Below are 16332 nucleotides of genomic sequence, written 5' to 3'. Positions count from 1 at the left end.
TTCCCCTTTCACCCTTATTCTCGATTCTTTCTGCCTTAAACTTGGGCCCCGGGGTTTACTTGGGCCCCGGAGTTTAAGGGAAGTGTTATTTGTTAATCCAAAGACATTGAAATTAATTTTTTTTAAACTCACAGATTACGTTTGGAAATGTTCTTTCCTCGTTCCACACTTTCTCCAGGCCCAACACTGTCACTGATCCCACCTGGACCTCTGACTGCCTGGGTTAGCGGTTGTCATGTTCCCTGGCACCTGCTTCACCGGTCAGGCTTCCCTGCTGGGTCAGGGCTCCTCCCAGGAGCTCGGTCAGTGTTGCTCTCTGCACCTGCTTTGCCCCAGACTTAAGTCCCCAGACCTGGAACTTCCTCCAGGCTTCAAAGAGGAAAGCCCTCTTCCCATGCATGAAAATACTGTTTAAATTTCCCGGAGTGACTTAATCAACCGGCCGGGGTCCTTTCTCAGTCACTTCTTGTCAGAACAATAATCAGATTTGCTCAAAAATAAAATAAATCATTTTCATATAATCTCTCCTTCCCTCCTTCCTCTCTCTCTCTCTCTCTCTCTCTCTCTCTCTCTCTCTCTCTCTCTCTCTCTCTCTTTTAACCACAGCCCAGAGGCCACCTGCCTCCAGGAAGGCGCTGAGGCAGCAGACTTGGCGGCAGTAATGAGTTTTCCCACTGACACGGACCTCAGATGCCCAGTAAGTGACAAAGCGCGGTGCATGTGGAAGGAAATGAAACGGGCAGAGCTCAATAACCACCTTCAAGGAAGAAGGAAGTTGGCCAGCTGTTTTCCATTCAGGGTGAAGACAGGAGAGAAAGACACGGGGCAAGGAAGTCAAGAGAATAGCAAGGCTTTCCAATAGACACCACACGGCGGCTGAGGCCACGGGGGCCAGGAAAGCTTTGCCAAGGATGACCAGTCTGAGAAGAACCAGATCCAGGTGGCTGCAAGGGCACATTTCTGGCGAGGGCTTGCAGACCCCTGCGTGAATGGCGGCTCCTTACAAGGTTGTCTGAGTTCACGCCATCTGTTTGTTCTAACAATTTATAATCAAAGAGCAATGGAGACCACCGCCAAGGTAAGAGAGTTTTCATTTCCTGGCCCCCAGCAGTGCTTACTATGTCCTGCTGTGGGAGCGAACAGCAGCCTTGCCCTTGTGAAGGTTTCTCAGATGCTTTGTGCAGAGGACTCAGAGGTTGAGGTGTCCTCTTGCACTGTGTGAAGGAGATTAGTCCCTGAGGCTACGGCAGGTCTGGGGAGGAAGGCAGTGTGTACCTTGTGAGGGTGAACCAAAATGCATTGACCAACATTCGTGTTCTCAGTTGCAAGGACTTCATGCCATGCAGTCTCGGAACCCAGTCCCAGGGGCTTCCGCCACTTCTTTGGAGGAATCTATAAGCCTCTTGGCGAAGGTAGCTTTGGATGGGCAGAGCTATCTTGTTCTAAGATGTCTACTAAGCCCTCCCGAGGAACCCCCTGAAGCACTGTACTTATTGACACTGGTTGTTCCCCCCCCCTCAATTTTCATGTGTGTGTGTGCGGCACGCATGTGCATGTGTGTTATGTGTGTGAGGTGTAGATATACGTATTCCGCATGTGTAAGGGCTAACCTGTGTAGGTGAATGTTTACATATGTCCACGTGGATGTGGCGGTCCGAGCTTGATGTCTGGAATCGCCCTCAACTGCTTTTCTGCTTGATCCATTGAGGCAGGATCTCTCAGTCAAACCTAGAGCTCTTGGATATAGCTAGTCTTGTTAGTTTGCTCTGGGGATGCCGCCCGTTTCCCCCTTAGGAGGCAAAAATGGCAGATGGGCTGCCAAACATACTCCACATTTCCCAGAGTTCTGAGGGGCTGAACTCTGATCGTCATGCATGCCCGCCAAGTGTTTTAGCCACCGAGCCACTCCCCAGCCTTGTGCTGATGTTCCTAACCTGTTGGACAACTAGTGTGGTGCAAACAGCTGGACTTGCTATTCAACAGCTGTGCTCAGTCCCCTGATGGGAGTCAAGGAGGAAAGAGACATAGAACATCAGGAGTTACAATCAAGGTATTGATAGGCAAACACCCCAAGGATGCATTCTTAGCGAGCAGAAATCAGTCAGCTGCTAAAGCTGGGGGGCTTGTTGGGAGTGTAGGAGCAGGGAAAGCCTTCTCAGCTGGTGCAGGGGACTGTGGCAGCTTCAGAGCTGCCCTGGTTCCCTGTCTTCACCCCCATTTGTTGATCAGAATCTTTTCCTAAAATACTGACCTCATCACTTTTACTATCTTGTTAAACAGACAGAAGTAAAAACTCAGACCCAACCCCTGGACTCCAAGAGGCAGAATTCAGTTCCTTTCACTGCTGTGGCTTGAATGTGTCTTGTGTAAGAAATACAATTGCAGAGTCCTGGAATAATGAAGGCTCCACCCTCAGGAATGAATTAATGTCACTCCCATGGGGGTGTGGATTCATTAGCATAAGAGTGGGTTTGTTATAAAAGTTGAGCCCCTCTCTTTGGCCTTCCCATTTTAGGCCCTCTCACCATGCTCCTGGACTTCCCAACCTCTGAACTGTAAGAAATAAGCCTCTTTATTTAATTTCCCAACCTTCAAGTTCTGGAAGCTGGATGAAGGCCTCTGAGGCTCATCTGGCCCCCATTGCTCACGGTCCTCTAAAGGCTGTGCTAGAGAGTCCCAGATCTCCTGAGAGCTCCAGCCAGGGTTGAGCCCCCAGGCCACACTCCTGACCTCTCCTCAGGTCTGTGATTGTCAACCCCCCATCTCTCCATCACTCAAGCCCTGTCACTTCTTTACCTCAAATTACTCCTGCTTCCTAAGACACCAACATCACCCCTGCCCTGGGCTCTGCCAGTGACCTCAGAGTCTCTGGCCAGAGCCCCTGCATATGGTAAGGCTTTGGAGTGCTTTTGAATGAGTGAATGAATGAATGAATGAATGAATGGCCTTAAGACCCAGAGAGGTAAAGTCAGAGCTTCGGTCCTGCCTAAGGCTCATTTGGTTTTGCCATTCCACTGTCTGCAGCAATATGGGCCACTGTCTGTCTGCAGCAATATGGGCCACTGTCTGTCTGCAGCAATATGGGCCACTGTCTGTCTGCAGCAATATGGGCCACTGTCTGTCTGCAGCAATATGGGCCACTGTCTGTCTGCAGCAATATGGGCCACTGTCTGTCTGCAGCAATATGGGCCACTGTACATCACCCATTTCTTGAAGAAACACTGAAGGCATGTTATAGAAGACAGCAAGCCTCATCAACTAGAAACCACAGTCAAGTCTAAAGATTCATCCTTTGGGGGCTGGAGAGATGGCTCAGTGGTTAAGAGAACCAGCTGTTCTCCTAGAGGACCTGAGTTCAATTCCTAGCACCCACATGGCAGCTCACAACTGTCTGTAGCTCCAAGCTCTGACACCCTCACAAGATATATATGTACACCAATGCACATAAAAGTAAAAATAAATAAGTTATTTTAAAAAGATTCATGCCTTCATTCTGCCAATAAGCAATTCCATCTCTGTGCTGGGGTTAGAATTTCAAAGAGGTGAATATTTCTCTCTCTCCCTACCAAACTTGGAATTTGAAAGAAGCCAGAGAAATAAGAGAGAGTGGAGAGAAGGGAAGAGAATTGACCACACAAAATGATAGGATAGAAAGGGACGATAGGTACCAGTTTGGTCTTGAGAAGGGCAGTGACCTCCCATTAGAAGGTTGGTCCCTTGAGGAAGGAACATGAATGAATCCACACAGCCAAGGCAAGGGCCATCTGGAGAAAAGGCCAACATGTTTTTTGAAGGATTCCAAAAATGTTGTACAACACACAGAGTGGCTAAAATTAAAGCTATGGAAATACCAAATGTGAGTGAGGACGTTGCACAGCTGAAATGTTCAAACTTTGCTGCAGAGACTGGGCAGCGCTAGAGTCGCCCTGGGAAACCACTTGCAAGAGTCTCATGAAGTCAAACGTGTATTTGTCCATGATGCAGAAATCTTAGTGGTAGGTATTAACAGAGAATTTCAAACACATGTTCACAGAGAGACGTGCACAGACTCGTCCTTAGCAGCCTTAGACAAATAGCAAAGACATAATCTAAAGAATGGGAATTGCATTATAGCCTCACAATGGAATACTACCCAGTCGAAAAAGAAAAAGAAGAAACTTCTCACTAGACACAGTATGTATAAATATCAAAGGATGTGAGGCAACGCAAAAGAAGCCTGGCTGCATAGTCTGTGATTCCATTTCTATGACATTCTAGGCCAAAATAATGACGAGATTACGATGATACAAAGCAGGTCAGTGCTCAGCCAGACTGGAGACAAGAGGAGGGAGGAGAAATCTAAGGAATGGGAGCAAACTTCCCTAGTCCCGATTATGGGGTGAAGGTTCGTGGATGATTGAACTGGACATGGGACAGAGCAGAGTTTGTGCAGAAATTAGACTCCACGCAATCAGATTTCTGAAGGAAGTCTTGTGTGCCTGCAAAGAGGATGGAGTGTATTCAGGGGCTCGGGGAATCAGGAAAACATCACAAATGAGTGACCAGAGTCTTTGCTTTAGAAGGGTAAGATGGCAAGCTGGGAGTGGCAACAATGCCCTGTGTACAGGACACAGCAAGAGGATTGAGAGTTCAAGGCCAGTCTGGGCTACACAGGGAGATCATCAAATAATAATCATAATCATAATCATAATAAGTGCATACACACAGAGAGAGGGAGATATAGATCAGTGGTACGGGGCCCACACAGCATGCACAGGACCCTGGCTTCACCTTGTATACAAGAGAGTACAGTTTTGAGGACCCCGCCTCTGCCTTGACTTTTTAGAGCATAAAGGAACCATAAAGGGACAGGTCATACCCAGACCACTGTACAAACTCTTCCTCCCTGGAATACAGTACATCCTGAACCCAGAGCCGCCCTAACTCCCGGTCTCTGAACTCCCAGTGACTGACAGGCCCTTCACTGTGTGCTGGGAAAGTCATCGTGTCGGGCCTACGGGTGGTGGTGGTGAGGGGAGAAGATTATTTTAAAACTAAACAGTCTATTTGGATAGCAATTCTGACAGGGAGATGAGGAGCACGGGGCAAAAGGCCTTGTGGCAGTGTTTAGCGTGGCTCCAAGGACAGATCTGACTGGGGTGGGGCCAGCGAGAGAAGGAAGAAAAGACAAACACAGAGAGGCACAGAAAAGCTGGCTTGGGGTAAACTGGGCTCTCTGATGGGGAAGTCGCAGCACCCTGGAAGCTCAGAGTGTTTATTACACGGAGAAGAGCAGAGAGGCGGGGTTATTGCATACCGCTGAACAGGGGGTGGGTCATCGCATACAGATAAACAAGGAGGCAGGTTTATGGTTTAAAGTTGAAGGCGGGTTTAGTCAATCTGGGTAGGAGTAGTCTCTGCAGGGCTTCAGGCCATAAATATCCAGGGGGGTAATGTGTAGTGTTAATCTATTTTCTGTACACACGTGGACCAGAGGAAGGCTTTGCCATGCCTCAGAGCCGCATCCTGGTGGGGGAAGCTGGGGGGGGCGGGGCTTTACCATTTTCCCATGGGTCTAAGTCTGAAGTCTGTGACATGGCTGTCAACAACACACCTTCACTCAGGATCTCTCTAACTCAGGACTTTCTCTGCTCCCTGTTCCTTGTGCCTAGAGTCCCTTCCTCCTCATCTTACAACCTCCAGGCAGGGCTGTGAGGGTCCAGTTACACAATGACCGTTGCTTTTCGCCATGGAACCCAATGCAACCTCTCATAAATCAACCCAAGCTATGACTGAGATACAGTTGAAATTTCTGTGTCCTTAAGGGGGGGGGGCATAAGCATGGCCCTGCTTGTGTTTCTTTGGGTGATTCTTCCTGAGAACTCTCCAGTCTAACTGTCCGCTAGAGGCAGAAAGCAGTGGCTGAGTGGCAGAGCCCGAGTTCTAGTCTCAACATGGCACACACGGATCAAAAGACTGCTCGGTTTGTTTTGGGGATGACTGAAGTACTGAATGGGAATCTCGGGACCTTTGGGTGGGTGACAATGATCTCCTGCTGCTGGTGGTCTTAGCTCAGAGGAGACCCAGTGCACACCGCACCCAGCTGAGGGCAGATAGATCCTAGCAGACCAGACGCTGCGGGCAAGGTGAGTGCCTCAGGCGGAGTTCAGCAAATCCTGAACTCGCTGCAGAAACCCGTGGATCACTCCCTGCTTCTCTAACTCCCGTACCTGAAGGCGTTGCTAATTGTGCCAAGAGAGTGGACAGCACACTAATTTATCACCGCACTTTTTTGTGCCAAGAGAGTGGACAGCACACTAATTTATCACCGCACTTTTACAAGCAAGCGGGTTTTTCAGAGTTTGCAACCAAGGGTAGCAAGCGCACTTTTCAGAACCGCTTACGCAAACTGACTAAACTTTGCAGAACTTGAGCCTACAGCTCAGTGAAAGGGACTTTGCTCAGGGGGTATTGTTTAAGGGGAAGTACTGGATGTACTCATTTCTGGAATGTTCCTTATTTGAGAAGACTGAGCAATCTCCAGTCCTTGGGGACGCTACCTGTCTGCAGGGTTCACAAAGGTTCTCTAACTTTGTCAGTGACTTTTTTGTGTGTCCGAGTGACCTTGTTGTTTGTTATTGTTGTTTTAAGGGGGGGATGACTCTCACCTGCTTGCCCTTCAACATTAGGCCACAGCCACACCCTGGCACCACTAATGCCATTTGTGGTTTGTATAGTTCCTTCTTCAAGAACAAGTTTGCCAGCCTAGAAAGATGGCTCAGTGGTTCTGAGCACTGTCTGCTCTTGCAGAGGACCTGAGTTCGAGTCCCAGCGAATCTGATGTCCTTTTCTGGCTTGTGTAGGCACCAGATATGGACATACATGCAGGCAAAACACTCATACACATAAAATAATCAAATAATTTTTAAAGAATCAATTTGCATGATTCTTTTTTCACGGTTTGACTGTGCCTCCCAGTTCATGTGCAGGAGACTTAATCCCCTAGGTAAGGCCCTCGGGTAGTACTCAGTACTGGATGAGGCCTGACGCAGGGTCCTCCAGGCAGGCTAGCTGATGTCTTTGTGAGGGGACGGGAAAGTGAGCTGGCAGGCTTGCTCTCTTACCACGCAGGACCTTCTGTTGTGCTGTAACAGCCCAGGAAGGTCCTCACCAAATGCCAAAGTCATGCTCTTAAACTTCTCAGTCTCCAGAGCAGGAGAAAAAACAAAACAAAATAAAAGCAACAAAAAATTCCATTCATTATAAATTACCAGGCCTCAGGTATTTTGTGATAGCAACAGAAAATAGACTAAGACACCTTTAAGGTATGAACTGTCACTTTATGGATGGAGGATTAAAGTCCGTTGATGTCCAAGTACCAAGCTCAAAAAACATTTTAAAAACCCCAGGCTGAGCACCTACCATGGCTATTCTCATGGGCTGTGAGGGTCAGGAAATCAGTGAGCAGAACAATGAGCCATGAAGTAGAAAATCTCTGCAAACTGCCATGCAAATCCAAGAAACAAAGTGGGTCTCCAGACGAGCAAGGTCAGAGGTGATGATTGACGGTTGTTAAGCCAATGCTGGGCAACAGCTCTCTCCACAGCTCGGCAGACCCAGAGGTCACTGCCCAACTGAAAGAAAGCCAAGGAAGAGCTAGGAAAAGAATCCAGAGCCAGATAAAGGCAGACATGGCCAGTCCAAGCCGTGGAAGCTGCTGTGCTGGGCCCCTGACTGGAAACAGGTTTGCCATGGTTTAGTTATTCGGTGTAGGAGGTGGATCTGACAGCCAGCCAACTGTTCAGAATCTAGATTTAATCACTCAATTAATAATATTTCATGAGCACCCATCACGTCATGGGTCCATGCCAGGTACCACAGAAGCAGAATCAGACAGGTGACCTCTGTCTTCATGCATCTTGAATTGCATTGATTTTGCCTTCTGTCTCTGGCACCTCGATTGTGCTATCTTTTATATCAGGAATGCTTTATTTTTTACATTGGATTTTTTCTCATTTATTTTGGTAATAATTTTGGACCACATTTAGTGACTAGGGCCATTCAGAGATACTGAGAGATACTGGGGGACATTGCATGGGTAACAGAAGGATGGATAGCCCCCTGGTGTTTGAATTGTATGGGTCTTGAGTTGGGGTGAGTCCATTTGAGTTGATGACCTCGTAGGCACTGTTCAAAGATCTGCCAGATCCACTGCGGTCTCCTTGGGACAGCAACTATGTGTATTGTTTCTGCAGCACCGTACACAGTCCTTGTGAATAGTGCATGCCTAGGAAACGTTTGTAGTCGTATGAAAAGGCTGCGAGTTAGCCACGCATCCCATTCGGCTCTCCTTTCACAAACACGCAGCTTTCTTTACCTCCTCGTTCCTCTCCCGGCCCTACGGCTTATTTAGCAAGGTCATTTCTACTTCCTTCCCCATCGCGGCGATCACACAGCAGGAGCCAGCGCCAGATTTAGGGCGTCTTTATAAGAATGAAAGAACCTGGGTCTTCCATAGCTGACTCACAAACGGAACCCTTCATTACGTGAATGACGTGAATGACGTAACAGGGTGCATTTCCAAGTGCTTCATACTTCCCATGAAAGATTCCCATAGCCCCTGCTCCTCTTCACAGGTGTGAGCTCACACTGATTCAAAACACCCTCCCTCAAAGGGAGGTTGGGTGCAGTCAAATGACACGTGGCTTTCTGAGATTTCACGGGGCTGCCCCTCCTCTACCCTCGGGGGACTGGCCTGGGTCTGAATTCTGTGTTCAAGGTACTGTTTCCGACTGGTTCACGACTTCGTTAATGGGCTCTGTCATCTGGCTGCTGGTGTCGGGTTTGTGACGGGGAAGTACGCTGACTTTCCACGCGTCCTTGGAATTTGGAACTTGACAGCGAATTTGCTCATGTGTTTTCCCCTCCAAACATTCACCTGGAGTTTCGGGGCTGTGAGCCTCTGTTCTCTCAGCCTGGACTCTTCGGGGATTAACAAGATGACAGTGATCTTTGGCAGAGCCTTTTCATCTGCCACAGCCTTCCCATTCTAAGAGAATTTAACACGTCCAGAAACTACTGGGTCCTTTCCAACTCTGTGGTTGTTCCAAAGCAGTAACTAGTAGCCCCACACTTAGCAAATATTAACTAGAAACACACCAGGAGAAACGTGTGAGGCAGGATGCAGAGGTACGTGAGGGATGTCCTGCCTCTGACATGGCACTGGCAAACTAGGTAACCAAAGAGGGCTGCCTGGAAGAGGGGTCAGACAGAGCTGAACCATGGGCAGCTAAAAGTTATACAGGCCAATAAAGGCTGGCCATTAGAGACTGTGTTGGTCAGTTCACCGTCGTTTTAAAGAGTGGTGGCTTTATATAAGAACAAGTGAGCAATATACAAATCTGGTCTGGGGATGCAGCTCAGTGGTAGAGGACTTGCCTGGCATGTTCAAGGCTCAGAGCTCAATTCCCAGCACCAGGACAGGGGGAGACATTAATAATAAAATCTATGTAATTGATCAGGAGTCACAATCAAGACGACAATAAAGACTAGATTTTAGTTCGAACCCATCCTGTTTTATTTTTACTTGTTTTTTTTTTTTCCCAACCCTCTCATCTCTGCTCCAATTTTTGGATTATTTTCATGTAGAACTTCTGAGGCATCCAATATGAACAAATTTGGATCTGGGCCAGCTAGGGACTTGTCTCAGTTCCATTATCACCAACAGAAAAGAGACAAGACCGTGAGGCTGGCTTCCTGAAAGTTAAAATGGAGCTAACGAGGCTTACGCAATGCCCGTGAGGTCCTGAGTTCTGATCTATGGCACCCACTTGAAAATACTGCATGGGGGAAGTGCCTGCACCCCAGCACTGCTGGGAAGAGACTGGTGGACCCTGGGGACTCACCCTGTTGGGAACAGGGAGCTTCAGGCTCAAGGAGAGACCTTGTCTCCAGAGAATAAGGCAGAGAGTGATATCGTCCATCCTCCTCTATTGTCCTCTACTCTGCATGATCAGGGCCTCTCTCTCTCTCTCTCTCTCTCTCTCTCTCTCTCTCTCACACACACACACACACACACACACACACACACACACACACACACACAACTAAACTAACAAAGAGTAGGTTAATAAGCCCGACCGGAACATATTATTCAGAAGATGAAGTACAATGATGGGCTGGAGTCCCTGACACGTAGCTGACGTGCAGGGTGCGCTCCACTAGACAACAGCCATTCCTATTTGGACGGCTGACTCCTCTGATTTAGCAAGCACAAAGTGACAGGCAGATGTCTCGTATGGTGGAGGCATATGACAGGCGTGTGATAAATGGTCACTGAGTGAATGGTTGGGTTAATTAAACAAGGTCTTTTCACTCGGTTTAAAGCTACCATCTATGAAATCAATAAGGCATAGTTTTACAGCCTAGAGACATTGGAGCTACATTATTTGGGTGGGGGGATCCACCACACAGGATGCTCTCATTTACTTGACCTCCAAAAGATGAGCAAAAGGGTCTGGAGTTTTATAGCAAAGACCGGCCGGTGAGCTCTTGTATGTGAGAAACTCAGCCCTACTCAAGACGCGACAAGCACTATTTAAATACAGCTGATTGAGGCTGCTGGGTTCCAACTTGAAGTATTAAGAGTTTGACTCTTTTTCTCCTCCAATAAGGACTTTTCTGAGCCCTTGCCACAAGCAACAGCCTCCCACCTCACCCGTTCCAATCCTTCTGCTGGAAGGTGGCCAGGTGAAGCTTTAAAAATGGAAACCACAGGTTTGTTTAAAATATATCTGCTTTCTTAGAAAGGAAGATCTTTACCCCAAAACAAACTACTTCCCAGGATCTTCTCCAAAAAAGGTAATTTGGAAACCGTTTTAATATATGAATGTTGAGATTTTAAAAAGACATTTTGAGTTTTGGGCATAATGTCAACTTGTTTGCACATTTTAAGGGGTGTCTGAGGGGAGACATCAATATTGAAAGGCCAAAGGGAAAATAGAATGTTGAGTAACATGCACGTGCGCGCGTGCTTCTTGGGATTCTGGGCACCATGTTGGTTACATTAACTTCACAGTTCACGGATTTGCTGTTTTCTGAAGCCACCACACTTTGAACAACCCCATGGTATCCACTGAGAATAAAATACAACCTGTACTAACTCACTTGTATTTTTATTTTTATTTGCATTTTTATTTTTAAAGATTTATTTTCATTTTATGCATTTGAGGGGTTTGCCTGCATATATGTATGAATACCACATGTGCATGCCCTTGGGGGGCTAGAAGAGGGCATCAGATCCCCTGAAACTGGCGTTGCAGGTGGGTGTGGGTCACCCTGTAGGTGCTGGAGACCAAAACCAGGTCCTCTGCTAAAACAGCAATGCTTTTAACACTGAGCCATCTTTCCATTGTCCTCACTCACTTGGAGTTTGAGATGCTCCTCCTATATGCATTGAGTACCCAATCACTTTAGGGGCAAAGCTTTGGAAAAGAATAATGATCTCTGGGAGAAGTAAAAGACCTCCACTGGCCATCTCCCTGCTGGGCTGGAAGAGAATGAACACAAGTAAGAAGATGCCCATTATTTCTGGGCCCCTCACAACAAGCAGGCACTACTCTGCAAAAACCTGATTTTCCTCAACTTCTTCATATATGTTGAAACTTTCAAGATGGTCAAAGACACATTTCTCCAGAATTGGTAAAGAAAAGGTAAGGAATTACTTCCTGTGCAGAATGCTGACAAATACTGCCTGCTCATACCCCGCCTAACAACCAGTTAAAACCAGGAGTTGAACTCCCAGGAGTTCTGCAAAACTAAAAAGAACTTTGAAAGGGTTGTGAGTGCATAGTAGGAAGGGAGTAGGAATTCTAGATGAGAAATCCTTCTCCCCAGGCCACTTCTCTAGCTCCTGGGCCTTGGGAAGTACCCAGGGATAGTGAGCTGGCTAATTTTCTGTCAGCCTGACAGGCTAGAATCATCTCAGAGGAGGAAACTCCAACTGAGAAAATGCCGTAATACGGAGACTGCTTGTTTGTTTCCCAGCCGCCCAGACCCGAATAATCACACAAACACTATAGTAATGGCAGCACTGTTTGGCTGATGTGTTTCTAGCTATCTCTTTCGTCTCTGTTTCTGTTAATCTGTATATCTTACCAGTAAGGTTCTGGCATCTGTCTCCTTCAGCAGCTACATGGTGTCTGCCTAACTCCGCCTTCTTCCTCCCAGCATTTAGTTTAGTTTTCCCATTTAGCTCTATTCTGCCCTGCCATGGGTCAAAGAAACTTCCTTATTAACCAATGGTAATAAAACATATTCATAGCATATAGAGGGGAATCCCACGTCAAAGACTGAGCTGTAGGCAAGCCTGTAGAGCATTGTCTTAATTGGTAATTAATGCGGAGGGCCTAGTCTGCCATGGGTAGAGTCACAATTGGCCTGGTGGCATTGGGTTCTATAGGAAAGCAGGTTGAGCAAGCCATGGAGAGTAAGCAAGCCAGTTAGCAGCAACCCTCCATGGTCTCTGCATCAGCTCCTACCTCCAGGTCTCTGCCTTGTTTGGGTTCCCATCCTAACGTCCTTCAATGATAAACTATGGATGTGCAGGTATAAGTCAAATAAACCCTCTCTCCCCCAACTTCTTTTTGGTCATGGTCGTTTGTCACAGCAATGGTAACCCAAACCAAGACAGATTAAGACAAAACATCTTAACCCCCTCTGGGAATGTGTTTTAAAAGACTGAATAAGGGGACTGAGGAGACAGCCAGATGGCAAACTGTATGCCCTCCAGGCTTATGGACCTGAGTTCCATCCCTAGACCGTGCCAAGCAGGGTACAGTATTTCCCACTTGTAAACCCAGCATGGGAACACAAAGGCAGGAGGATCCCCGAGGCCTGCTAGTGAACAATGACACCCAGTGAGAGACTGTCTCAGAAAAATCAAGATGTTTGGCTTCTGAGGAAGGGTACTCAAGGTTGAACTCTGGCCAACACACACACACACACACACACCACAGGAGGATCACATAGGAAGACTGTCTCCACAAAAGAGTTCAGTGTGTGTGTGTGTATGTGTGTGTGTGTGTACTAAAATGCACAACTGGAAGGCATAGAGTCAGAAACTTGCACTTTAAATTTTAAAAGAAGTGACTGACACAAATGGGTTTTTTTTCACCCTAAAAACCACAATAAGTAGGGCAGAAAAGATCATATAAAGTCCCCAGGAGGCTGCCTAGGAAAGTATCCTACATATTACTTAATTTTTTCTTTCCATTTTGGAAAAGTATAGGCATGAAAATTACATCTGGGTTGACAACAAAATGTATCCTTTTATCCAGGACCCATGCGACACATCATTTCTGTGCTTTGCTTTAAAATGCTTTTACAACCACAGACATTGAAAAAAGAAAGTAGACCTGTCTATGCTGGCTTCTATTAAATGAAATATAAACTGTTGTTTTTACGATAAAAAAATGTTAACACTCGCGGTTATTTTAGCTTCATGATTCTATTTATTCATGACTTCAATGATAGAAAATGGCAAAATTCTATGGCTGGCTTCAATCAAGCTCAAGCCTGACTTGTTAAAATTGGGATAGATTCCTTCCTAATTAATTTCATAGTTATCAGTTCTAATTAGCGTTGGAAAATAATGCCACATAATCGAATAAGCACTGAGTTAGCAACCCGTGCTGCAAACCTGATTCCTTAGATCCTGAATCTACATTTTGAAGTGTCACGTACAGGACTAGAGAGCTCAGCAGGTAAGAGCACTTGCTGCTCTTCCGCGGGACCTAAGTCTAGTTCCCAGCACCTACATCAGGCAGTTTACAACCACCTGAAACTCCAGCTCCGGGGAGTCCTGCGCCTCTGCCCTCCATCCATGCAAACATTCCCCACCTGCAGAAACACACACCTACACATAGTAACAAGTAATAAAAATAAATCTTTAAAAACTGAAGCCTACAAAATATCAGAAAGCAACCACAGAGTAAGACACTTTGTAATAAGGATAAAGGAGAAATGTTATTATATATAAAATATAATGGAATCATTCAAATTCACTCGGAAAACACCGACAACACATAAAGACCAAAGTCTATTCCCCACAATTTATATATAAAACAAATTGACAAACATCTGGGAAAATCCCATTGGTCTTCATTCTATCAAAGAAACGTTCCTGTAGAACAAGCCCCAAACGCAATTGTGTGCTTACCACGTAGCATCTTTTTAAAGTAACAACAGTATCCAGTGTTGCAAGGAGAAAGTGGAACCAGATTTTCTCCTTATTTCAAGAAAAACTCTTCTCTATGACTATGCCAGCATAGAGCAATGTGGTGGGCACAGGGAGAATCAGAAAGTTTCTATCCTGGAAATGAATCAGTAAGAACTAGGGCAGACAAGGTTGGTGGCCGCAGGGTTCAGTGCTGGGAAGCAGGGACGAGAGGTCAGCCTGAGCTTCCTGATGCTCAGCCACTTTCCTGAGTCTCTCACCACCACTCGGGGCCTCAGTTTTAGAATTTGCAAAATGAGATTAATAAAACTACCTCCTGTGGCTTTTGTTTGATTTGGTGAAATCAAATGTGCTCTCTAAGTGCCGTTGCAGAGGCTCCTACAGGGTTAGCGCTCAGTGCCCGGGCAGCCTTCATTATTGCTCTCCATTAAAAACCCAAAACCAGCATCTGAAGCCACTGAATTTTTCATTTACAGAGGCATAGTTTATTTAATATATTATGGCAAATCATCAAAAGGGTTTGATAAGCCATTTTCTTAATAATCTATAGAAATAATGAGATGTTTATATAGTAGGGTATTAAATAAAATAGCAAACAATATACTTATTCTTATAAAAATGATTCACGTTAAGTACATTGTTTGAAAACAAAAGCAGTCGTACGAGAGTAAATGGATTGTGGCTGATTGAACATTATTTTAATAATGACATATTTCCATTTAATGAAGTGGTATACTAAAACTGAGCCCGGCAAAAATGAGTGAACACTTAACCACATCTTTGGCATATTAAATAAGCCAAATGGAGCAGGAACAGAAAACTCAATCATTTTCTTATTCATTTCCATCGACTTAATTAAGAATGTTTTTCCCTTAAAAAGCCCTCCACTCTTATCAAACTAGCACTTTAGAAATGGGCTCATTCTGGAACACAGCATAACGCTCCACACAGAACACAGAAGCAAAGGCGAAAGTCCTGGTGTTGCTTTGGAAGTGTGGAAACATCAGACGCTGAGGTCTGATGGACTTAGCAAAAACCGGTCCTTTCCTAGCCTTCCTAATGCTTGAGAGCAGTGAACAAGAAAACGACATACTTTTTCAGACATATTATGGAGGAAATGTTACACATAACCAATCAATCCCCCTACCTCCTCGGGATTTAGGTTTCTTAACACGTCAAAAAGGAACCGATTAAATCCATTCAAGGATATTTGGGGAAGAGAGAAGGAAATATGCCCAGAGCTCCACACTTGGTGCCTTGCATGCAAAAGATAACTTTTCATTTGCTTCCTGCATCATCTTTCTGAGAAAAGATGAAAAGACAAAAAAAAAAAAAGATAAAATAATATGCACTATTGAACTTGTTAGGTATGAGAAGAATAAATGAAGTAATATGTAAAAAAAAGGTTTAGGAAAATAAAGCACTCTAAGCTTATAGGATAGCTTACTAAAACTGATGTACGGGAAAAGCCTCCTCCAAACTGGCCCGCAGACAAGTCTGTGGCGCGCTTTCTTGATTACTAGCTGATGTGAGGGCCAGCCCACTGTGGGTGCTGTCATCCCTAGGCAGGTGGTCTTCCTGAGTTGTAGCAAGAAGAAGACTGAGCAGCCCTCCTCCGTGCCCTCTACTGAGTTCCTGACTCCAGGCTCACGCCTTGAGTTCCTGCCCCACTTCTTGTCATGAAATCAACTCGTCTTCCCCTTGTTGCTTTCTGCCACGGTGTTTCCCACAGCGCTAGAATGCAAGCTTGAATGAATGGGTTCAGAGAAATAAGAGACGCGTGCTTTACAAAGCCTTTGAACTATTGCAAATTTTGATTGCTGAAAACAAGATAAATGTTTGAGCGTTGGTCACCACTCTCAATCTCTCTATCACCAATGTTTTTGTCTTTTGGTTTCAGGTTTCTCCTATCTACTTCCTCCTTATCAAGATAACCTTATCCCTGATCCTTTCCTCTGGTTTAACTTACTCACCTGATGCTAGGTATCAAAGGCTAAATGACTAGGAGTAGGTAGGTCCTCCAGTGGTGTCACCTAGGCAGATTCTGCCTGCAAATTCTTCCTTGAACTCTGTGGGACACATTTGTATGACCTGCCACTTAGGCACTACCCTAAGAA

The 16332-nt window shown here is 45.8% G+C and overlaps 1 long non-coding RNA gene across 1 annotated transcript; it reads left to right on the top strand.

Annotated features, from left to right (window-relative positions):
• Positions 1 to 63: 63 nt before the first annotated feature.
• LOC126507822 (uncharacterized) lies at positions 64 to 3536 on the top strand. Its single transcript, XR_007593649.1, has 3 exons — positions 64 to 697; positions 799 to 1078; positions 3025 to 3536. It is a non-coding gene; the product is annotated as an uncharacterized lncRNA (long non-coding RNA).
• The last annotated feature ends 12796 nt before the right edge of the window (positions 3537 to 16332 follow it).

This window comes from Alexandromys fortis, unplaced genomic scaffold (assembly GCF_014885135.2).
Source record: "Alexandromys fortis isolate MF-2015 unplaced genomic scaffold, M_Fortis_MF-2015_v1.1 scaffold_54, whole genome shotgun sequence".
Classification (NCBI taxonomy): domain Eukaryota; kingdom Metazoa; phylum Chordata; class Mammalia; order Rodentia; family Cricetidae; genus Alexandromys; species Alexandromys fortis.
This window is presented reverse-complemented; position numbering and strand designations above follow the sequence as displayed.